Source organism: Mus musculus, chromosome 15, assembly GCF_000001635.26.
Source record: "Mus musculus strain C57BL/6J chromosome 15, GRCm38.p6 C57BL/6J".
In the NCBI taxonomy this organism is placed as follows: domain Eukaryota; kingdom Metazoa; phylum Chordata; class Mammalia; order Rodentia; family Muridae; genus Mus; species Mus musculus.
Window position 1 is genome coordinate 25,459,593 of NC_000081.6, and position 19,858 is coordinate 25,479,450.

A 19,858-nucleotide genomic window follows, 5' to 3' on the forward strand; every position below is an offset into this window, starting at 1 on the left:
CATCTGACAAGAGCTTTCTTTGTGGTCCTTGCCAAAGAATCTAAGGGTCCGTTTGAAGCATTTTTCTTTTTTTTAATCCTAAGAAAATTTATTTCCACATGCACACGGGATGAGAAGTATGTGAAGCCCATCCAAAACAAAGGTGCTCGAGACTGTTTGAAGTTCCAGTGTTCTTTTCTCTCTTAAGCCACATGTTGTAGAAGAAAAGGAGAGAGGGCTTCCAAGCCAAGCTGCCCTCTGAGTAAGTTAATCCTTCTAGGAGTCCTTGTGACAAAAGCTAAAGACCCTGCTGCTGATTTCGAAGTCACAAAACAAGTTAAACATCCAAACTATTCTGCTGTCTCTAAAATACTAAAACTCGAGACGGTCTGCGATATTTGTTGACGTTTGTTATGCTTCTGATGAACAATTAGCCTACAAGAAGATTAACAGGAAATTCCATTCATGAGATAAGCAGCTGTTCCTGCAATCCTTCAGCCAGATCATGAGACCCAAAAGCTTCTTTATACAGCTTCTGTTTGTTGAATAGTCAGCATTCCGACATGTCCCAAAGGAAATGCGTTTAAAATAACTTTTTATGGCTAATTTTGACTCACAGTTTTGGCAAGGGAAAATAGCTTTTAAGGTTAATTTTTACTCTGATTGTACTTTGTCAGTTATGAATATTTATCAGCGACTTTAATTACCACATGAATTACAAATACCAGTCTTCAACCAATGACCCACCCCAGTAATTACCAAACTGATTTGCAATCCTAAGGTTGGCCTCGAGAGCCCATATTCCTTAGTATTGAATAATGCATTATTATTTTATTCTTCCAAGAAAGTTCAAGAATACACTCTCCTACAAAAATACGTCTTCTCTTTTTGAGCTAGCAACGCATGTAACATAACACTTAGATTATAGCTCCTAACTTACTGGGGCCAAAGCTTCAAATGACTAAAAAGAAAAAGAACATAGCTAAGACAGACTGAAAGAGGAACAATAAAGGATTTGGATAACATTTTATCAGCTCATAGGTTTCAAAGACCATAAACTACTTAGCTATGAAAGCAAACATCTACCTTCAAGAATAATTTCCAACAAACCACATAGTGGTGTCTCTTTACATGTTGTCTCAAGAGTTCGGGGAATCTTGTCATCGGAGGTAACTTTTCTCACTTGTAACCTAAGATTCCACTGGGCAACAATTGTTGCTCCTCATTTATGCACACTTATGGTTTTACAAAAGCTCCTCTTAACAAGTGACTCTTTTGTGTTTACAATATAAATTCCATACAATATTTGAGTAAGGAATTAATGACTATTGAATATGTTGTTGCCAACATACTGTTTGTATTGAATTTCCTACAGAGCACAACACGAATAAAAAAGCAAACTCTTCCGTATGAAATGCTGAATCCTAATATCTCTCTCTCTCTCACACAGAGAGAGAGAGAGACAGACAGAGACAGAGACAGAGACAGAGACAGAGAGAACATCTAGTCAGGTGAAATGTATTGCAGTAACATGAAAAAAATGGCAGCTTTGTGAACGTGTAGGACATGAAGTTTTTCATGAAAGGGGAAGGGCTCCATCAAAGACTCACTAACAACCCATCACTCATGACTGCTTCTGTAACTTCCTTCCTATGCACCTTCCTAACCCTAGAGCTCGCTGCCCTCAACCCCCACACCCCTATTATTGGGAACCCTACCTGCCTCTATCTAGCCTGCCAGCTTCTGCCTCTGAGACTCCAGTAAACTCAACCCTTCTTGGATCCTGTGTCCTTATCTCTCAAATACTTCTAAGCAGGCATTTCCTGAATGATGTTTATTTATAAGTTATCCATGTATACCCTCTAATTTCAAGGCCTGTATCAAAACCCAGCAAAGTTAACATCTTTCCTATTTTCTTTTTAAATCAAAGAACACACATGCACTTGATTTTCTCTTGTATTTCCTCAATTCATTTGGGGGTACAAGTCTACTTTGCAACTTGGGAGATCCCCATTCAAAACAGCCACCACATTAACATTTCTGAAATAATAAGAGATCATAACTAAGATCCCGTCTGCTCTCCAGCAATTGTGGTCTTCAGTTTTTACTCTGAAGTAATAACAGTGCCACTCCAGATTTCTGCTTTTGCCCACAGGGCCTCAGACCTGGCTACAGAGATAAACATATACACAGAGATTAAACAGATGCATGGCTGCAGAGAGACCTTACTCAGTAAAATGCTTACAGCTCAAACATGAGGACCCACATTCAATATCCAGAACACACAGAAGCTGGGCATGGGCACAGAAACAGTCCAGTCCCTGGCTCCTGGGTCAGCCATCCTCTTCTTCTTGATGTGTTCCATGTTACTGAGAGTCCCTGCCTCAAAAATGCAAGGTGAGCGCTCAGTTATTATGGGTGTCTGCATAAGCAAGAGAGAGATTCTCCTGCAGCCATGCAAAAAGCAGCACGGGGTGGTGGGGGTGGGAGGTGGGGGGGAAGGGTAAGAGAAGGGCAGATCTCTGAAGCTCATTAGCCAGCCTAACAGGATTGACGAACTCTGGGTCCAGTGAGATGCGGTATCAAAATATAAGGTGGAGAAGGGCAATTAAGGAAGGCACAGAAGCCAACTTCTGGACTCCATGTGCTTGTGCACACATGTGCATCCATACTCACCTGCACACAAACATGTGCACACACTGCACACACATACACAGACCAGTGAATAACATGCTTGTTTGCCTTGAACTCGAGCTGGATCACCAGAACCTAGGTTTAAAAAAAAGATAAAAAAAAGAGGGAAAAAAAAAAAGCAAGAAGGCTTCTGGGTAATTGGCAATTATTTTTGGTCCTGAGTAAGTTGCACATGTTCCCAGTGGCTGGCCCCACACCCACAAGCCTTTGGGAAGTACTAATTGGAGTCAGTGATTTATGAAGGAGGAGAAGGAGGGAGGGGGAGGAGGGGGGAAGAGGAGAGAGGAAGGGAGTGGAGAGGAAGACATGAATTTGGGAAGGGGAAGTCCTGTCATCTGACAGGTGGGAAATGGGTAGCTCTTAACTGGCCCCAGCTGGAGAAGTCTACGACTCATAAATCCAAACAGATCCCACCTGCACCCCAACATATGCCGTGGCACTTCATTTCCATGGTTCAGTCCCTGCTGCTCATCAGCGGCCACCTCCCCATCAGTGGCACCAGCAGGCTTTGCTCTCTGCACCGCACCTCACAAGTACGCTCGTTCGTCCTCTCCCTCATGCCCACGCGCACCGGCCACCCCCTTCCCACACCACCACAGAGAAGTCTCTTCAGTCTACCTTTTCCCTCTGCTGCTAACTACCCAGGCTCCTAGCATTCCTTGCTTCAGTAATTACACCTGTTTCCCCTGCCCACCTCCATGTTCGCCTATAGGAGTAATAACCCGGTTATCCTCATGAGAACGTTCAGCCTACATGATTACTCCTGATCAACGATGGTTATTTTATACCATCAAACCTGCTCCTGCTTTTGTAAGCATCAAAATGGTCTATAACTCTGTACTAGCTGGTTTTTGTGTGTCAACTTGATACAAGTTGGAGTTATCAGAGAGAAAGGAGCCTCCCTTGAGGAAATGCCTCCATGAGATCCAGCTGTAAGGCATTTTCTCAATTAGTGATCAAGGGTGGGAGGGCCCATGGTGGGTGGTGCCATCCCTGGGCTGGGAGTCCTGGGTTCTATAAGGAAGCAAGCTGAGCAAGCCAAGGAAAGCAAGCCAGTAAGCACCAACCCTCCATGGCCTCTGCATCAGCTCCTGCCTCCAAGTTCCTGCCCTGTGTGAGTTCCAGTACTGACTGCCTTTGGTGATGAACAGCAATGTGGAAGTGTAAGCTGAATAAACCCTTTCCTCCCCAACTTGCTTCTTGGTCATGATATTTTGTGCAGGAATACAAACCCTGACTAAAACAAACTCCAAAATATGACTATCTGTCTTGAAATTATAAACACATATTAACTTCTCCTTTATCTTTTGAGACCCAGGTTAAAAGTCACTTCCTTCTGTGTCCCAAACCCTTACAAAGTCACAGCCTCACTAAATTTTCAAAGGATTCATGCAGATCTCTCTTATGCAGATGCTAGCTTTCCGTTTGTTTGTTTGCTTGCCAACCCAGCTAAGGAAACTCACTATTATTCCCACCAGTTCCCAGAAATGGATTTATGTTTGGGTAAAGGGTGGAGCATGGAAGCAGCCAACAAGATAGAATTCCTTTAGTTCATGAAAGGCTTCTGGGTAATTGGCAGTTATTTTTGGTCACTGGTAGGTAGTTAGATGGATGGAGTGAAGGAGGAAGAGGAGAGCAGAGAAGTCAGGAAGGGGAAAGGAGTCACAAATAGTTCTCAAAATAGTGAGGAAGTGAAATAGAATGGGTGAGAATATCCACGTGATGTCTTAAGGAATGGGGGAGTCCATTACTTTATTACTGACTTATTTATTCTGTATGTTATAGGCATGTTTGTGAGTGCCGGTACGCGTGGAGGACAGAGGGCAGCTCCTAAGAGGAGGTCCTCTCCTCTACCTTGTGAGCTCAAGTCTCCAGGCCTGTGCGCAAGAAGCTCTATGCCCGAGACACTTCTCTGTTTCTGTCTCTCAATTTTGGATTAATTTCTCTACACCTTTGTGGCATAACCTTCCTGGTCATCAGACAACTAGCAAAATCCCAGCTGATTCATGTGTGCACGTGTGGGTTCTGCATAGGTTCCCATGCCTGAGGTCAGCCCAGGAGGCCAGAAGAGGGCTTTGGATCCTAAGCAACTGAAATTATAGATGGTTGTGGGAGACCACATAGGTACTAGAAACAGAACCTGGGTCATCTGCAAGTACAGGAAGTGTCCTTAACTTGAGCCATTGCTCAAGCCCCTTGTGCACAGTGTATTTTATTAGAAGGAACAAATAATCAGAGTTATCATGTAACTTTGGGTTGAATCCAAGGAAAGAATAAAGGAACAGTTGCAAGACAGAGTGGAGAACAAAAGTTCAGCAGATGCTGGAGGACGAAAGTCGAAGTTACTAGTCAGGACAGGTATGCGCAGGAAATTTGACAATAGCATTGACCTTCTGTGGTCTCCAGGCCGGGAGAGTTGAGTAGATCTAATCTAGCTCTCAGACAAGGGTGGGAATACCCTGTTGACGTTGGGCTTACTCTGTATGTGACTCCACTGTATCTGGATCTCCTCCCGGTTGACACACTAAGCGACAAATGATTCAAGGACAGAAGTACCCTCAATTAAGCAAAGTGATTGTTTTAAAAGGAGTAACAAATATTAACACATTACTTGGGGGAAACCAGGAAAGGGGATAACATTTGAAATGCAAATAAAGAAAATATCTAATAAAAATGTTTAATTAAAAAAAACACATTACTTGGTAAGTTTTAACTATTTAATGAACACTAAGAATTTAGGTAATCATGATTGGAATGTGGTGGTTTGAATGAGGTGGCCCTCATAAGCTCATACATTTGAGTGCTTGGTCCCCAGTTAGTGGAACTATTTGGGAAGGACTAGGAGGTCTGGCCATCTTGGAGAATGTGGTCACTAGAGGTGGGCTTTAAGCTTTCTAAAGCCCATGGCAGGCCCAGTCTCTCTCTCTCTCTCTCTCTCTCTCTCTCTCTCTCTCTCTCTCCTAGCAATTTTGGGTCAGATGTGATTTCTCAGCTACTTCTCCATCCCCATGCCTGCCTGCCTGCTGCCACATATCCCATCATGATGATAATGGACTAGCCCTCTATAAGCAAGCCCCCAGTTAAATGCTTTCTTTTAAAAGTTACCCTGATCATGATGTTTCCTCACAACAAATAGAACAGCAAGACAGGTAAGCTAATATTCTGCAACTGTTGATCAAAACTATTATCCACCAGCACACACGATTCTTATATTTGATATATAGTAACATTAATTTACTTATTTTTAGTGTTTTCATGTGATTAAAACAGTCCTTGGGCTTTTGTGGTATTAGGTTGAGTATCAATCCCTCTGCCTTTACTTATTTCGTTGTTCGTTTTCTATTATATATTTTATTATTCAAAACAAAATTTAAATTTAAATATATTTCATCATATTCTTCTCCTCCCCCAAGTCCTTCTAAATCCTCTCACTGTCACTATCCACCCAACCTTAAGTTCTTTTTCAAAGCAAAACAAAATGAAAAAACTAATACAAGAGATTCCTCAATCCAAGAAAACAAAGTAATACCCAAAACAAAAACAAAAACAAAACAAAACACCAAACTGTAACCAAATAAAAGCATGCAAAAAACAAACTTGTGGATTCCATTATGTTGATCAACTACTCCTGAACATAAGGCCTGTCTTGGAGTCATTAATATACCCAGTGTCCTCGTTCCATTGGCAAAAACTAACTTTCCCTCTCCCAGCAGATATAAATGACAGGTCAGTTGTTAACCTTTACCCTTATGGCTAGGTTTCCATTCAGTCATAAAAAAATATATATACAATAAGATAAAACAACTACTATTAAGCCAAAGTCACATAAGACCAATCAACGGAAGGAAAGGACCCAAGAGAAAGCACAAGAATCAGAAACCCACTGGTTCCCACACTCAGGATTACCATTAAAACACTACACTGGAAGTCACTCTATAAATGTAGAGGGCCTGGTGCAGGCCCATGTAGACCCTGTGCATGCTGCATCAGTCTCTGGAAGGTCATACAAGCATCCATCATATTGATTTAGAGAGCCTTGTTTTCTTGGTGTCCTCCATTCCCTGTGGCTCTTACACTTCTCCCCATGGGGACCCCTGAACTCTTTTCCCTGACGAGAAAGATTTGATGGTGACATCCCACTTAGGGCTGAGTGTTCCAAGTTCTAGTATCTCTGTGTAATGTCTGACTGTGGATCTCTCTATTTGCCCCCATCTGCTGCAGAGGGATTGTTATTAACAATCCACACTGAATTGAGTCAGTGCTGTAGTTTGGATATTGAGTGCCCCCAACAGCCCATTTAAAGGAGTTTAAAATTCCTCTCTAAGGGTTTCTTAAGTCCCTGGGAGTTCAACTATAAGGGGGACTGTGAACTTTGGTTCCTTTCTACATCTTTGCTTCCTGGCTCAGGATGTGCCAACAGCATTCCCATAATTATATGGGATTATATGCTACTTCATCAATGGACCAAACAACAAGTCATAGACGGGAGCCTCCAAAACACTAAGAGAAAACAAATCTTCTCTCTTCATAGAATGATTATCTCAAGTATTCTATTATAGTGCTGAAAGCTAGCACTTCCAGATGATCTGAAGTTTAGGCCCAAGTACCAACTAGGGGTTAATACACACACACACACAACTGGGGGTTAATACATACACACATACACAACTAGGGTTAATACACACACATACACACACATACAAACACACACACAACTAGAGGTTAATACACACATACACACATATATACAACTAGGGGTTAATACACACACACACAACTAGGGGTTAATTCATATACACATATACAACTAGGGGTTAATACACACACAACTAGGGGTTAATACATACATACATATACAACTAGAGGTTGATACACACACACAACTAGGGCTTAATACATACACATACACACACATACATACACACATACATACACAACTAGGGGTTAATACACACACACAACTAGGGGTTAATACACACATACACACATATACACACATATATACACACACACACACAAAGCTAGGGGTTAATACACACATACACACACACTCGCAAGCACTGAAAGAGAGACACGTACCCACGTGTGATTGTATGCTGTTATGGACTAAATTGGATGTCTCTACAATTGAGATGTTAAAAAAATTTTAACCCCCCAGAATCCCTGATTAACTATATTTGGAGATCAGGGCTTTTAAAGAAGGAATATAATCCAATACAGCCTCGGGCAGGACATTAATCTGCTATAACTGGTGCTCTCACCACAAGAGAATGCTAAGAAAGAGGTGAGAGCCCATGTAAGGGTACAAAGGAGACAGGAATCTAAAGTAGAGAGGGCAGGTTCAGAGGAGACCAATCTTACGGACACATTTGATCTTGGTTTGCGGCATTCACAACTATAAGATAAATTTTCATTTTAAGCCCCTCCACCACCACCACCACCACCATCACCAATATGTCATATTCAGCTATAGCAAATCTAGAAAACTAACTCAGAGACCACATTCCCTAAACTAAGAATTAAGGAGTGGAGCCTCACACGTGTAAATGATTCATGGACCTGGGGACTAAAATTCATTTGATTAGAACCCCAGCCACTGAGGCTCACCCCATTGTGACTACAAAATCTTACTTTCAAACAGAACTTTGCCTGGTCTTAGGAAACTGCTTCTACTTTGTAACCTCTAAGCAAAAAACTGTCCAATACTGCGGCTGGAAGTCTACCAACCCCAGCTTGGAAACTAAAGCTAGACCAACCGCATCCTCTTCAGGTCACTTAGAAAAACAAATGGAACGGAATGTTAGGAGACAGAGAGAAACTGGACTTTCTCAGCCTTAACATTTAAGTGTGGTCTAAATTATTGTAACGTCACACGGTTCTAATTTTAGGAAAAAGGGGCAAGCTGAGAATCCTGCATACTGCTATGAAGACAAGGCGTTCACGAGAAATTCACAGGCTCTGAGGCCAAGGAGCTACAGAATTAGACGAGACCAGGAGTGGAGAAAAAAAAAAGATTCTTTTTTTTTAAAAAAAAAAAAACTAAATAGTATTCAAGATGTAAATCTGAGAAGAAATTGCATGTTGGCCCTGCTTGTTGATACAGAGCAAATTGGACACAATGCCTGTTTTCTCTCTTTCTCTCAAAGCAAGAATTGAAAAAAAAAAAAAATCAAAGCTCTTGTTTATTAATTGCACTCCAAAAATGTGTGTGTGTGTGTGTGTGTGTGTGTGTGTGTGTGTGTGTGTGTGTGTGTGTTTAGAAGTCTGCTGGGGATCTAGAGAAAAAAAAAAACAAAACCTTAACTCCTATGAGACCCTCAGGAAATGCAAGCCAGGTGTGAATTCCTTTGTTTTTCACCAGAAGACTTCAGGCCCCTCTGCGGTTACTCTGTCATTCTGGTCTCACCACAGGTTATAGGGAAGTACAGCTAAGTAAGAAGGAGATGCAAACTGAGTGTTTCTAGACCAAATACAAATATTCAACTCTGGGGCTACGATGGCAAAGGAGAAGCAAACATAAAATTGCCCAATTCACAAAAGTCAATGAAGAAATAAGCATAGCTGGAGAAAATTAAATTATACCCTGTTCTTAAAACAAATGAAGTTGGGGGGGGGGCGGTAGTGTCTTATGCTAAACCTTTGAAAACTGTTACCCCCAAATCAGGTGTATGTAACATCACTCTTCCAAAGCAATAACTAAATAAAAGGATGAAATGGTCGGTTAGAAACCTCCCCAGGTCAGAGGGAAGAAACTAGCAAGAGCTAGTGCTGGCCAGGCGAAGTGAAGTGGAATGTCTCCCTGAAGGAGACCCACCAGGACTGAGGGAATTCTTGGAGGTTATCTTTACAAACAAACGGGGCTTCCCGACACACACAAAAAACCAGAAATTTCTTATAAGGGAAAGCAGTTAAAAAGAAACTCACTGAGATGGGCTGGGTCCTAGACACAAACTGCACAGGAACCAAATTTTAAGTCCTCAGCCTTCTGCAGATTAAAACGGCAGGCCCAAGAGATGGGAAAGAGGCGAGCCCTGTGAGAGACAGTTTCAGAGCAGGACCGCAGGCTGCAGGGGTCTCTCCTGAGCTAAGTGGCTTCTGGCAGGTTACCTCACACTGCGTCTGTGCTCTCCTGTGTGATTTTTATCCTACCCAAGCTTAGGACAAAATCACATGATTTAAGACCAGTCTATAGAAAATGCCAGGCCCTTGGCAAGTGCCCCTGCCGGGTCCGGCACGGCTGCGTAACCCATAGGTAAACTTTACTTCCTTTTCTCCTGCTGGCCAGGGAGGAGTGGAGGAGCCATCGTGGGCCAGGTGCCAGATAAAATACTGGTGATTTAAGCTCCAAAGATACAACCCAAGAACTGACGAAGCTCTGACACAGTGATGTAGGGGAAGAAACCAAACACCAGCACTGACTCCCTTCGCTGTGCACCGCTGCAAAGACCTCTGGGAGATTGGCTCTAGAAATCCCCGCTGCTGGCGACTGTCAGCAGTTACATGAAGGCATGGGGGAGCCTCGACTCTACTTACAAAGCCTGACCTGTGCTTCGGATATTCCTGTGTAAGTGATGGGCTGTTTCTTACCTCTTCCTGCTCACACGCTATCTGCCAATTCCCAATCCCAGCCAACGCCCTCTGTCCCATATAGTCATTCCACTTAATCCCAGGACATTACCTGACTTTGTTTCTTAAGCCGCTGTATCATACTCAAACATCTGAGTCCGTTTGCCCTTGTCCTCACGTCATCCCACCTGAGTGAGCACAGCTTTCCAGCCTCACAAATTCCGATCGTTACATCCTTAGACCTTACCGGCCTTTCCCCATGATCCCTGACAGGAAAGAGAAGAGAACTAGTTTAAAAGCAGGATCAGGGGGTTTAATTACACTAATTATGTGTGCCATTTGGCAAGCAAAGTCCCTGAATTTGTGCAGTCTATAACTCAAATGCTCTGTTCAGGAGCTCTGCTCGGTGATAGGTAGAGAATACCATGAGTTTTTACAGAGTCCGTCTCTAGTACACCAAGGACAGTCACTAACTCTCTTTAACAAGATCAGGATTAACTGTACAATGTAAGGAGTCATTGACCTGGGAATGCTGAAAGTCCCAGGACCACAGCCTTTGTGGCTAGCACACAACCAGTGAGTTAAGTTGTGGTAAAAGATGAAGCCAGAGGCACAGCTGTCCCAAACCAGATAAGACCTTACAAGCCAGGCCAGAGGGTCCCATCTGATCCCTTATAGCACTTGGAGGCTTTTAAGAATTTTAAAGGTAAGCCGAGGATGGGAACACCCAGGACTACAGTCATAGTTCAGTTTGTTTGTTTGGTTTTTTGTTGTTGTTGTTGTTTTGTTTTTTGACAGCTTGGAGATGAGATAAAGGAGCTCAATATAGCACGATAAACCAATGGGGAGATTATTTCTATAACCCTGGGAAGAGATGAGGATAGCTTAGAAAACCAGGCAGTATCTTAATCATTGTTCTATTGCTGTAAAGAGACACCATGACCAAGGCCATCTTTCTCATGAAAGAAAGCACTTAACCAGGGGCTGGCACACAGTCAGTACAGTCTCCAAGCAGCAGGGTTCTACAGCGGGTCCTTTGAGAGGTCATTGGGTCACGGTGGCTCGGACCTTATGAACAGATTAATCTATTTCTGAATGTATGTATGTATACATTTAAGTCAAGTGTTTGTCACACTAGTGCAGAGATGGCTAATTCAGAGTTATGAAGAGACTAACATGCTAAAGTGAAGTGGACACAAATGCTGATGGCTCTGAGATAAAGAAGGGTCAGAGACTATGTGTGTATTGTCTCCATGGATGTCCAGTTGGCCTTAAAGGTCACAGATGTCAACCAAGAGACAGAGATCATGAACCAAGTCCTCAAGGCTTTCTGCTAGCTGAGGAATCAGAAGTCCGGCAGACAGCAGAAATCCTTTAATGGGTAGCAGGGTAAGATCACACAAGTGGGCAACATGACTCAAAACCAAGAGGATTTTTCTCACAGGAGAGATGGAGATGGAAGGCGATCTTGATTCCCCTCCCGGGTTCGTGTAGGAAAAGAAGCAACCTTCACTTGAATGGGTCTAAACAGAAAAGTCGAGTCCCTGGCTGAGGCCTACAGAGCTGTGGAAGGTTAATGAAAAAGTCCCCACAATGAAAAGGACAGGAGGTTCCCAATAACCAAGAAGGACATAGAGAAAAGTATGAACTAGGGAGGAACCCCCCAGATGCGGTACAGTTTGAGCAAGTCTGGGTGAAAATCTCCGAGTGATGCCAAAGGAGAAAGACAGGATTCCAGTGAGACAGGAAACTCAGGGCCCTGCTTGCTGGGTACGTGTAACCTAGACCTGGAGAGGAGCTGCTGGGTTGGTCCTAGACCTCAACTCTGCCTCAGATATCAGCTGCCTCAGAGGCAAGGACACCTTTATCCTTTTTTTGTCTCAACGTTTTGTTTTGTTTTGTTTTGTTTTGTTTTGTTTTGTTTTGTTTTGTTTTGTTTTGTTTGAGACAGAGTCTCTCTGACTGTTCCGTGCTATCCTGAAATTTGTTCTGTAGATCAGGCTGGCCTCGAACTCAGAGATCTGCCTGCCTGTGTCTCCTGAGTGTTGGGATTAAAGACGTGCATCACTATCTGGCTATAGATATAAAGGTTTCTCCTTTATATCATATAATGTATAAAACACTTTAAAACCTATGTGTAATATACAAATGTGTAGAAATATTGGTTAAGAAACCAATAATAGTTATATTCATACTCTGATGTTATTGTGCTTTTTAAAAATATCTTAGGCCCCTGATTTCATTCATAACTTCTATTTTCTAGCAAAGTAGACAGCATTGGCAACCAGCAGGATGGCCTTTAAAAAAATACCTATTTTCTGTCTGGGATTGTTTTCAAAGAGGAATCTGCTCGGCAGCAACTTCTAATCTGGATTCACCCTATGCTCTCTGCAGCATGCGCGGTTAATGTAGAACATTTTGAACCAATAATCACCAGCTCAGATGGAGGTAGGAGTCTCGGGAGGATGATCACAGACTCCCCTCCAGGAGCAAAACCTTCCTGCTAAACAGACTCACACCCTCCAGTGCCTGCCCCTTCGGAAGGTCACAGGGAACCTCTGCGCTTCGACTCCTATGTCATCCCGGGATGTCCACATCCTGAGACTGGCGTACACTGAGGTGTACATACCAGGCAGAATCAGCTCTGCAGGGCTGCCCCAGCCTCAAGGGTTCTCTGTTCTCAGCTCTGTGAGGCTTCTGTGAGGACTGGGTCCCCGTTCTAAGTCTCCCTCTCTTATTCCTTCCTTTCCAAAATACCAGTCCCCCAAATACTAAGTGCTGTGTTTTGAGTGTGTACCACAAATTTACATGTTAGACATAGTCCCCCAAATATGTTGATGGTATTTGGAAATGGGATATTTAAAATGTGAGGCCCAGATGATGATGCTAGAGGCTTTGCAGGGAGAAGCACAGTTGCTGAGATTGTTGTCTCCACACATGATACCTACCCTATCCCAGCTCTTGAAGCAGTGGAAGGCTTTTTTTCATCACACACTGAGCAGATGTTGGCTCTCCCTACATTCATAAATTCAGCTATTTATGCATTTACCTAGTCTTAAGTATTTTATTAGAGTGACATAAAGTGGACTGAGACATTAATAAAAAGATTTAATCTCCTTCACAAGGGTATGAAGGGCCACTGAATGAATGGAACCTGATTCATCCAATGTCATAGTTTATAGGATGCAGAATGAACACCTTCTGCTAGGTGCTGAAGGACAGGGAACTAGCTTGCCTACTCATGCGGAGTTGGAACTCCCAGTGGCCACTTACCCAAAATTTCACATGGCTGGTTGGCTTTATCTCCTGCCGCTCCTGCAACCCATCATTCTACCCGGATTCATAGCGATTCTGCTGTTCCTCTCTACATCCTGCCCATACAACTCTAAGGGTCCTGCTTTGTGCCCATGCCCTGACCCATGCCCATCCATTAGCTGTTGGCATCTTTATTGATTGATCAAAAACCAATTGGTTACAAGGACCTTCAGCATTTGGACACAAAGTTTCCCGATTGAATCAAAGCACTAGAAGCAGTCTCCAACAAAAGCTACTGTAATGATTAACATACCTGGAAGTCAATCATTAAATAAAACTAGATAACAATGACCTGAAACTGGTTCAAAGTTAACCCCTACATCATTTTAGCAGATGCCTCACAAATTACAGTGTTACATCATCCCAGCAAATGCCTATCTGCAACCTTACTGTACACACCACATCCACAGATTGAGAACACAGAGAAGTAAATTGCCTGTCCTGAGTTGTACAGGCTTGCTCTTACATTAATTTTTATTCCATATATAATATCCTACAGTGACTATATTAATACGTAGCATTTTATATTGGACTAGGAGTCGCATGCAACCTAGAGATGATTTAACGTGTATGAGAGGATGTGTGTAGGTGAGAGGCACACACTGTACCATTTTATAGAAGAAAATGTGAGTGTGCAGATTTTGGTTCTCCCAGGAACTCCTGAACATAAAGAAGCACCGAATCCAGCAGGAGTGTCCTTAAATTATCATTTACACCCTTAAATATAAGATACTTAACTCACTTCTGTTGTGACTCATAGACTCGTGTCCTTTTGTGTTGAAATAAGAGGAAAATGCAAACACATGTAGTCTCAAAGGGAGCTGGACTCACTACAGGGAAGTCAAGTGTGCCATCACATCCAGGACCGAAACCCATGCCTTTCCCACAGGAGGCCCTCAGTAAATACTTCCCAATTGAGCTGCATCTTTCCTGCATGGGTGTGCAGCGGTGGGTGAGTTCACGTGCATTTATGTGTTCTGTGGCTAGCTACCTAGAGTAAGGCAAACTAGAGAAAATGCCGACAGATTACAGAGAAGCACTGGACTGGTAGATCTAGCTCTTCTTGCAAAAAAAAAAAAAGAAAATCCTCTTTCCGCCTTGGGTCCCAAGGGCCCAGAGGAAACTCTCAACACAAATCACTGTATGAGAAGCTCTGACCCCTGCTTTTTTAGGTCAGCAATCTGCTTTTTCAAAAGTCTATTGCCTTGGGACTGGAGAGATGGCTCAGCACCTAGGAGTGCAGACTGTGTGTGCAGAGGACCTGGTTCTGTCCCACCAGCTACATGGTGGCTCACAAGTCCTGATAACTCCACTTACAGGACAACTTCCTCTCCTAACCTCCACAGGACCATGGAAGCCCACACACATGAAAATAATAAATAAATCTTTTTTAAAATGTCTACTGCCTCATGTCACCTGATTGCTTCCCAAACCTTTCAGATGTGTTGGATTTTGTTACCCACAGCCAAGACCCACACAGATCTGCAATCTCTGTAGGTCACTATGAGAAAATAATTCATTGCCTTTTCCCCTTGAGAGGATACAGAGTGAGGAAAAGTAGGAATCATAACTGAGTAGGTATGTCCAGTACACCTAACAGGAAGCCAGGTAAACAGATGGTATAACATAGTTATTCCATTACAGTTTTGCACAACACTAGAGTCTTCCTGTTGACCAGAGTGACTTGTCAGAGTTCATGGCTTAACTGAGCAGAGGGCAGGCATTAATTAGTGTATGGGCAGAACAGGACAGAAAGGGCCTGAAGGATTGAATAGGAAGCCAGCAAGGCTTGTCTGCTTAGATTCTCCTCAGCCTCCCTGTGCAGATTCCCTTCTTCCTGAAGGTTAGATAAATCTCTTCTAGACTAGTAGTCATAGAAGACAGAGTTTCTTTGCAACCAGCTCCAAGACAGGGAAAGGTCAGGGAAGGGCTTTAGGGGAAAGGGGGCTCTGGTTGCTATGGCTTCCAAAGGAAAAGAAGAATTCACATTTCTGGCTTACCTTGGGGTAGGATGGTGAAGAAAGAGATTAGGGAGCAGAGGGCAGACACGGATTGGCTCTTAAATCTCTAAAGATATTTCCTAAGCCCCAACATGGTGAGGGCAATCTTTCTGCATGCTGGAGAGAGAGAGAGAGAGAGAGAGAGAGCGCAATGACATCATAGGTCATAGGCTCTATTATAAGTAAGTGCACCTTCATCTCCAGGCTCTGAGAAAGTAACTTCTAGACCAACAGTGGGTGTTCTACTTTGAATCTCTGAGACATCTTATGAAGAATGTCTATATTTATGTAGGCAAAAAGCATACAAGCACCTACCTGTCCATCAAAATAATTCTCATTTTATTTACACTCAGATTTGTGATTCAGATCGTTTTCACGATTGTTAAAACAGCCTTATTTTTGAAAGAGATGGTTATAAATCTATTGAGTTAACCTAGGTCCCGGGGTTAGTAAGAAGTCTTTTGTCACAACTCATGTTTTGAAAAGAATAAGGTTAAAGTGAGATCAGCGTAACACCTACGCAAAGGACCGAGTAGGAGGAGCAGGCTCTCAAGACAAGGCAGTTGGCTGCTAACGAGACAGATCCCACTTAGCAGAGGGTGCTGTTGCCCGAGCCTCTGATTCGCTGTAAGATGTTGCTTAGTTCCATTGTTAAAGGTAGCATGAGCATGTCTTCCTAATGGAAGGCTCTCATTTATTCACTGACATATCACCCATGCATACACACACTGCCACAGTTATTGTCTATGCTACATTAATACAATATAGAACGAGAAGGTATTTTCTGTGTTTCTTGTAAAACTAGTTTTCTTTGTAAGGAGTGTTGGCATTTCAAACAAACAAACAAACCCCATCTCATATCATTCATTTACAATGAGATTAATCCTATCTTTGAGAAAATATTCTGACACTAGACAAAACAAATTGTCTTAAACTTCAAAAGAAAAGAGACATATTTTTTCATTTTTTTTTTCTAAATGTAATAGAGATGAAAGGCAGGCGTTAGAGGCAGATACTCTGTTTTCCTTGGGAGCTGGGATGGGGGCAGGGGGCTCTTCTTTGCACAGACCCATAGAAAGCCACTGGCACTTTGTAAAATCATGGGTAGGCTAGGGCAGGATTTGTTTACTACATTATAGGTGCTTAAAAGCAACTGGCTGGTGTGTGTGCATGTGTGTGTATGTGTGTGTGTGTGTGTGTGTGTGCTCATGTGTCTTATTCATAAATTTATCTTCCTTATGGTCCTGAGAGCTATTGTGTATGTTGCTAGGAAAACACACTTTTAATGTCCAAAATTATGCATGCATTATACAGTTTATAACGGAAGTGTGGCTCTTGTGTCTGTCACACCATTACCTGTCTGAGGACAAGTTTCCCATGGGATAATAGACATCTTAAAGTACACTCTGTTCAAACCTTGTCTCAAAGAACATTAGCAATCTTTAGAAAGTTTTTTCTTGGGTGAATGAGAAACTACTTTTAATTTTAAACATTTCACCATTTTGGGGTGGCATGTTTAGGCAGGCAGGGGGTGATGTGTGATGGAATAAAGTACATTCTTTTTTCTTGTGGCTTTGATATTTTTTCCTTCATTTGAAGTGTATCTAGATTAAAAGACATCAAAAAAACCAACTGTCATAATCCCTAACTATGAGGGTTTGCTTTGTAGCTCTTTTGCTTTCGGCTCATAAAAATACAAGTTTTTGGTTTTTTTTTTTTTTTTAACTCAACATAGTTCCCAAGGATAACACAATAAAAAGCAACAGAAGATTCCTCTATCCATGAGACTGGGGATTACCATACTTTAAAAGTTAATTTGTTTCTAATTCAAATTATAAAACAAGATAATGTATACCATTGCACCACATTTTAAAATCTAATTAAACAAATGCGCTGAAAGGGGAGTAAAGATATTTATCGCTCATCGGTTCTTCTGCTGCTTAGCAGTGTGTCTCAATGCGTAGGATATCAAACGGAAATCCTCCATTTAGCTCACAATTGTGAAAGTGAGTAAGTTGGTTTGGGCTCTGCTGTGTGGTTCTGCTGTTGTGTCTTAAGTTTAATAGAAATTATCGTTAGATATTGGTAATTGTGGGAGGTATCAGTGCTAAATGGGAATGGTGTGGGCTTTTGAAACCTCAAAGGCCACCACCACTGGCATAACTCTTTTAACAAGGCCACACCTCCTAATCAAAATTTCAACGAATTGAGGATTAAGTGTTTAATACACTGGGGGGGGGGGGCATTCTCATTCAAAGCACCACACACACACCCACATACACTTATGACATAAGAAAAATCACTTGCAAAATGTAACAAATACTTAGTGGGAGAATTGCCTAATTCCCTTCAGGAGGAGTTTCCATTTCTAGACATACTAATTTCTTCCCAGAAGTTAGACAGGGCTTTCCCCCTTTCGCCTCTCTACCCTTTCCCCTGGGTTCTACATCGCTTACTTTGTAGCAGAAATTAGGAAATTTGGCCCTAAATTTAAAAGTGTTTTCAAGGGCCGGGCATAGTGGCACATGCCTTTAATCCCAGCACTTGGAAGGCAAAGACGGGTGGATTTCTGAGTTCGAGGCCAGCCTGGTCTACAAAGTGAGTTCCAGGACAGCCAGGGCTATACAGAGAAACCCTGTCTCAAAAAAAAAAACAAACAAACAAAAAAGTGTTTTCAAACGTTTCAAATTGTAAATTACATTCTTAGGTCATGGGCTGGACAAAACAGAAAATGGGCCACTCTTACCTGGTGGGTGGATGTGATGGTTTGAATATGTAGCTTGGCCCATGGGAAGTGGCACTATTAGGAGGTGTGGCCTTGTTGGAGGAAGTCCATCACTGTGGGGGTGGGCTTTGAGGTTCTATGCTCCAGCTTCACCCAGTGAAGAAGAGAGCCCCTTTCTGGCTGCCTAAGAAAACCAGTTTCCTGGATCCGGATGCAGAACTCTCTGTTTCTCCTGTACCATGTTTGCCTGCATGCTGCCATGCTTCCCACCATAATGATAATGGACAGATCTTCTAAAACTGTAAGTTAGCCCAAATGCTTTCATTTATGAGGTGCCTGGGTCATGGTGTCTGTTCATAGCAATGGAGACCCTAAGAGAGTGGGTTGCTCTAGAAAGCCTCATGGATTCCACATCATACCATATTGTGCTATATTTAAAAGTGGTACAATTTCAGGAGGAACTTCAGTATGTATTTCCAAAGTGATAAGATTAGACATACATTTTTTTGGGCAGAAACTATACCTCATAGGTACTTGTTGTAAACTGTATATGGGTCATAAAATGCAAAGAGCCTCCATGTTATGAACTGTAAATGTTGTGGCCACAGGTGAACACAGACAGTTGAAGCATCACCTGACTGATTCAAACCTTCATGAATAGAAATTCTTATGAAAAAAAATCAAGTACCTCCAAGTAGATAATATAAAGAACAGAGGGAAGAGTTGAGCACCTTTGAGTGACACACTAGAATGAGTCCCAAGAGGATAGACATAATGAAAGGGAAGACAGATCTGTTGTCTCCAGTATCCAGGGTACACCGAGTGGAGAGGAAATTCAGGCTTGTCATAGAGACAAAAATCCAGAGACAGGAGAAGTTCCAGGAATCAAGGAGTGGATAAACAAACTAAGTTATCTGCAGCAAAGTCTGGCTTATTTGGGTTACAGTGAAAATTAGAAAATCCTGTGGCTTTTTTACATTCTTAAAGTTAGATCTAAAGAATAACTAATCTATTGGCCCTAGAGAGATCTTGGAATGTCTCTGAGTGGGATGTTTTTGTTTTCTTTAGTCCCTCTAGATGCCAGCTCCTCCTTTAGCAATACCCAGGGACCATTTTTAGCTGCTGCACTGAAAACTAGCCCTGATTGTGAGATTCTCTCCTCTGCAGTTCAAGTCTGTGGCCACCAATTTTGTCTCCCATAAAACTGATGGAAATCTGTCATACGTGGACTACATGGGGATTTCTCATTTCCCTAAAGATGGTCAGTAAACCTCCCTGCGCCTGCTTTGGTCTCAGACAAAATGTCCCAACTCTTGTCACTGTTATCATGCAACTGTCATCCTTTCAGACTCCTTGTGTGCCTCTGGTTTCTTCTCCTCAATTCAACAGCACAAAGAGACCAAAAGTGTGTTTGCTGATGATACTTCAGGTAAGCACCACACTTGTCAGAAGAATACAGGAATCGAACAAGTGCCTTCAATACCTGTGGTGCTTTGAATATGCTTGGCCCGGGGAGTGGCACTATTAAGAGGTGTGACCTAGTTGGAATAGGTGCAGCCTTGTTGGAGGAAGTGTGCCA

At 42.5% G+C, this 19,858-nt stretch overlaps 1 long non-coding RNA gene across 5 annotated transcripts in view; it reads left to right on the top strand.

Annotated features, from left to right (window-relative positions):
• Gm48957 (predicted gene, 48957) overlaps positions 1-19,858 on the top strand; it is a 67,159-nt gene that overhangs the window by 45,403 nt on the left and 1,898 nt on the right. For 2 of the 5 annotated variants that reach the window (NR_168943.1, NR_168940.1), the window contains one exon: positions 9,959-10,237. This is a non-coding gene — a long non-coding RNA (predicted gene, 48957). Of the gene's footprint in view, positions 1-2,134; positions 2,377-4,458; positions 5,365-9,958; positions 10,238-19,858 lie in introns of those variants that run through there. The other 3 variants (NR_168931.1, NR_168936.1, NR_168942.1) reach the window with 2 other exon arrangements.